General features: G+C 33.5%; 1 long non-coding RNA gene across 1 annotated transcript; it reads right to left on the bottom strand.

Moving 5' to 3' along the window:
• Positions 1 to 3303: 3303 nt before the first annotated feature.
• LOC143055524 (uncharacterized) lies at positions 3304 to 5394 on the bottom strand. Its single transcript, XR_012972069.1, has 2 exons — positions 5311 to 5394; positions 3304 to 4672 (listed from the first exon to the last, which is right to left on the bottom strand). It is a non-coding gene; the product is annotated as an uncharacterized LOC143055524 (long non-coding RNA).
• Between the last annotated feature and the right edge of the window lie 515 nt (positions 5395 to 5909).

The raw sequence follows: 5909 nt of genomic DNA, 5'->3' as shown, positions 1-5909 counted from the left end.
AAAGGAGAAATCAAAGGAAAAACAAAATGAACTTTAAAACAGGCAGAACTTGAAATGAGGGAAAGGCTACAGATGGAGAAAATGAAAATTGAAATGGTAAAAGATGAAAGCAACACTAAAGTCCAGTCGAAATCAGAATATTTTGATGCAGCAAAAAATATACGTATGGTTCCCAGATTTTGTGAAAAAAAACAGTCAATAAGTAGCTCTTATTTCAGATAATTATACTTTTTCAGAGAAGAGAAGTTTCAAGGGTCAAAATGTTAATACTTCCAGTGGAAATTACAAAAATCAAAGCACTGAGCGTACTGATCGTAAACCTGTTGCACAGAATAAGGGTCAGTCCAATTATAATATGTCTAGTCCAAAATTTTATACTTTTAAGAAGAAGTCACTGACTTGTGATTATTGTAAGAAGAATAGCCACCTGATGGCTGAATGTTTAGACTGCAGAGGAAGAATGAAAAAGATAATAAGTAGAAGTCCAGTGCTTGTACGACACCTTTTGTTACCAGGACGATTGAATGTCCTGCGAGTCAGGCTTTTTAGTCAAGTTTTTATGACAACATGGAGGAATATAAACCCTTTATGTATGATGGGTTTGTTTCTATTGTTGATGATTCAAGTGTCAGCCTATTAAGATTTTACGGTACACTGGAACTTCTCAGTCTTTATTGTTAGAAGGTGTGTTGCCTTTGTCCGAGAAGACTTCTGTTGGTGTCTCCGTTTTGTTACAAGGTGTCTAGTTAGGTTGTATAGATGTTCCTCTCCATCGTATTTATCTGAAGTCAGATTTGATTACTGGACCAGTTATTGTGGGTTGTCGTCCTAATCTCCCTGTTGAGGTTGCTACATTATTGCTAGGAAATTATCTAGATAGAAACAAAGTGGTTGCTGAACCAATTGTTAATAGTGAACCGGTGATGGATGTTAAATCACCTGAAGATGATGCTGAATTATCTCCAGCTTGTGTTGTTTCTAGGGCGATGACTAGAAAGCAACAACATGAGGATTTGCAAGAAGATGAGTTTTATTACATGGACCTTTCTGACAATTTCCTAGCCGACATTGAAGGTCCTGTTAGCTCAGAAAAGGCCCTAATAATACCACCTAGTGTCAACAAGAATGTTATTATGCCATGGTCAGACGTAAACAGTCATTCATTAGACCGAAGGAATTTATTCGAAGAACAAAAAAAAAACCCGAGGTTCTTCAGCTAAGCCAGAGGGCTCAACCGCAGGAAGAAGCAGACAAAGTGACTAAATGCTATTACCATCAAGACGGCAGTTTAATGAGGAAGTGGAGGCATCCTTATGCTACTCCAGAAGATGGAATGGAGAGTGGTATACCAAGTGGTGGTGCCTAAAGTTTATAGGCAAGAAATTATTGGTCTTGCCCATGACACCCCCTTGGCTGGACACTTAGGTATAAGGAAGACTTGACTTAAGATCTTGCAGCATTTCTACTGGCCAAGACTTAGAAATGATGTCGCAGAATACTGCAAGTTATGCCATATATGCCAGGTTGTTGGTAAGCCTAACCAGAAAATACCACCTGCACCACTTCTGCCTATTCCAGGCTTTGACGAACCTTTCACCAGAGTTCCAATTGACTGCGTTGGACCTTTACCTTAGACCAAGACTAGAAATGCGTATTTATTGACGATCATGTGAACATCTATTCGCTTTCCTGAGGCTATTCCACTAAGAAATATCAAGACACCTACTATTGTCAAAGCTCTTATCAAATTGTTTACGTTAGTAGGACTTCCTAAGTCTATACAGTCCGACCAGGGATCAAATTTCATGTGAGGTTTATTTTTGCAAGTCGTGTGCCAGTAAGGGATTGCTCAGTATAGATCAAGTGCGTACCATCCAGAATCTCAAGGTGCCTTAGAACGTTTCCATCAAACATTGAGGAACATGATAAAAACTTTTTGTTTTCAGTTTGACAGAGACTAGGATGATGGAGTTCACTTTCTACGTTTTGCGGTGCGAGAGGCTGTTCAAGAATCCCTTGGTTTTAGTCCCTTTGAGTTGGTATTTGGTCATACTGTAAGGGGACCGTTAAAATTGATAAAGGAAAAGTGGCTTACGGAACATACTGACTTGAACCTTTTCGACTATGTATCTATATTTAAAGAAAAAATGTATACTGCTTGTCAAATTGCTCAGAAAAGCTTAAGAAATGTATAGAACAAGATGAAACTATGGTAGGATAAAGATGCCAGGGAGAGAGTTTTTGAGGCTGGTGATAAGATACTTGTATTTTTGCCAGTCCCTGGACATCCTTTACAGGCTAAATATTGTGGCCCTTATACAATAGAGAGTAAAATCAATGATTTGAATTATATTATAAAAACTCCAGGTCGACGCAAACAAAATAGAGTGTGGCATATTAATATGTTAAATTCGTATTTTTAGCGTGCTAATGAATGTGAGAATAAACCAGTTTCCACTTGAGGCATGGCTAAAGATGAGAACAATCATGACTAGTCAGAAGTAATTGAACCACCTTTTAGTTCTAAAACTATGGAAGAGACAGTTAGATTGAAAAATTCAGAAATTTTGTCAAATTTAGATTCAAAACTTGCACATCTGTCTTTTGATTGTACAGAAGAAATAAAAGCTTTGGTATTTTCTTTTAAAAATCTTTTTCCAGATGTGCCAAATAAAACCACTGCTGTTTGTCATGATGCTCAATCCACTCAAACTTGAAGTTATGAGAAAAGAAATTAAACATATGCTTGAAAATGATATTATTGAGCCGAGTGCAGTGAATGGAGCTCTCCTTGTCTCCTTGTGCCAAAACCATGTAAAATCTTTCGTTTCGTGACTGATTTCAGAAAAGCAAATTCAGTTTCAAAATCTGATTCCTATCCGATTCCAAGGATAGACGATTGTATTGGCAACATTGGTCAAGAAAAATTTGTGAGCATATTGGATTTGTTGGAAGGTTATTGGTAAGTTCCATTGACACTATGTATACATTAAACACTATTTACGTTAATAAAATACTTAACTGTTAAATAACTGATATGCAACTCAATACAACACAGCGTCTTACTACTATTGCTACGGAAACGACAGTTTTTTCGATTTGATAATACATTTCTATTGTTTAAATCAACTATCATTTACGTAAATGCAGAATAATAGTGTGGATACAGTAAGCCACAACGTTACAAAATGAGAAATATGTGCATTATGGAAGTAGTAACTAACAACTTTTTATCCGTACAACATTAACAGTGTTTTAAATCGAATATTATGTAAGTTGCACAGAGTAAGAAAAACAAATTAATGAAGCCGTCCGCCATTTTTTTTATGTATATAACAGACTTGTCAGCGGTAATAATTAAGAAATCAGCGTTACAGTCAATAAGCAGAACAATATTATTCAAGATTATTTAACATGGTAATAGTATATTCAAACGTTTAAAGTATTTCGTGCGTACTACAATTTGTTGAATGCTGAATTTGAAATGAAGCTAAAAGTACAGGTATAATACTTAACAGTCAAACACATACATGGATCACACATTTACGTTCTTTATTCACAACATTTATATATTATCTAATGCGTCCTTACTATCTCAAACATGTCTGGGTTATACTCATTACTATTTAGATAAAGATATGCCGCTAAATTATTGGCCAATAGATAGTATAATGCTTATGTCCCTGAATCCGCAATTTTGACGATATTCAGTGTATAAAAATCATTGAAATATACTGATTTGATATATTATCTATATATTGAATATTATTTGTTTGCGTTACCATATTATTGTTTGCAAATTTCCTTTGTTGGATCATGGAGTTGTGTTAGTCGACAGTTGTTGATATCCATCTATTTTTTTTTATCCCCGATTGGTTAACATTGTTAATGTATTTCTTTTGGTATTGTATTGTTACAGTGTTCGTCAGTCGACTCAGTGACTCCTAAATGCTTAAAATGCAACTGATCATACGTTTTGGTGCTTTTATCTTTTTCTGTAATATCTAATTGTTCGTATTAAAAAAAAAGCTATTCTCGAATAAAATTCTTTTTTTTTGTATCTTTGATTGATTCAATATTTGCATGTTCTACCCCTGAATCTATGAATTTTGGGCGGTCGTTAATTGATCATTTTTTGCAGTGTGTAACATGCAATTGATCATACGTTTTTGTTCTTGCGTCTGTTTTTGTAATATCTAGTTGTTCATATTCTAAAGGAACTTCGTTTGTATTCGTTTTGTTTTCGGTTTGGCTTGTTTCATATTTTCTATGTTTTTCTCTTGAAACACTGTTGTTGGATCGTGCGTTAGTCGGATCATCTTTTACGCGTGTATAATGCAATGGATCATACACGTTTGTGGTTTTCACTATTGCAGTTTGTTCTAACTGTTCGTATTCCGCAGTTAATGCATTACTATCTTTTTCAATTGGTTCTTCGATTGATTCGTATTTGCTTTCTTCTTCTATTGAAATTCTTGTGTTGGTTTTGATGGCAGCGCCTGCTACATTTACAGACTGCAATTGATCATAAGATTGACAATGTGTACTTTTATCTTTATCTGTCTTATTTAACTGTTCATAGGCGGCAGTAACTGTACTACTATCCATTCTTCTTGTGCTGGGCTCATCTTTAACAATTGTACTCAACGGTGACAGGTTCCTTGAACGTATTCTATAATAACAATAACAAGACTGAAACAGGTAAACCAATCTTAAATACATTCTTAATTAGTATGCAAGGCATTATTGACCTAACACCGTATTATGATTATTCAATAGAAATATGTCCATCAATAGTACACAACAAATAACTTAAGGATTTAGAAAAAAAAAACATGATTTCAAATAAATTATTAACATTATCGAGATAGTATTAGTAGTGTTACTTAATAAAGCGTTTTATATGGACACGTGACCATGACACGTTTTTCTTAAAATAAACTTCACCGGGTACCTTCGTAATGTAAAGTTTGAAAAAAAAACACATTAACAAATGAATAACGCACCAAAAAAACAATAAAAACAAAAGAACTGACAAATTACATGCGTTGAAACTTACCACGATTTTTACTTTTTCAGATAATATGTTCTTTCATTATTAAATCCGTGAAATGTTTAATATGTTTATATTTTTGCACGTACGATATGTGTTTTTTTTTCGAAAAACGATTGTTATGTGTATGCATAATAATTTCAGTAAGTTTACAACCTTTATTATTCTGAAGTATTGCATACTTGAGTTTAATTAATACGGAAGTTGGTAATAATTGTGTGGCAATCTAATCAGGTCTTATTCACAAAAAGTCTTACCTTCTTATCATGAAAAATATCCCAACTATTATCAATATTACCACGATTATTGATACAACAACCCCAATTATCATATCTGAAGAAAAAAATCAATTTTATTGTTTTCAAATATGATGTATGCTCCGTGTCTCCGTGTATAACATGTACAATCAGATAATAGTTTATTTCAATGTCAGATCCATATGTAATAATCTGCTTTCACCACTGATTTGTTTGCTTATTGTATTGTAATATTTTTGGCATTATCAAGAAGCTGTCGTAATATGTGACAAACAAGACATTGCACATAAGATAAGAAATACGTCAAATGTAAACATAGTAAGTTGAACTATTACTTACACAATTCTATATTAATTTATTTGTTATTGTTATAAAATACATCAAATAACATAGTTAGATTCCTAATTTTGTAGGCAATATAGGAAAGGTGAACTGACATAAGAGGTTTCTAAACCACGATTTTTACTTTTTCAGATAATATGTTCTTTCATTATTAAATCCGTGAAATGTTTAATATGTTTATATTTTTGCACGTACGATATGTGTTTTTTTTTTTTCGAAAAACGATTGTTATGTGTATGCATAATAATTTCAGTAAG

This window comes from Mytilus galloprovincialis, chromosome 12, assembly GCF_965363235.1.
Source record: "Mytilus galloprovincialis chromosome 12, xbMytGall1.hap1.1, whole genome shotgun sequence".
Taxonomy (NCBI): domain Eukaryota; kingdom Metazoa; phylum Mollusca; class Bivalvia; order Mytilida; family Mytilidae; genus Mytilus; species Mytilus galloprovincialis.
This window is presented reverse-complemented; position numbering and strand designations above follow the sequence as displayed.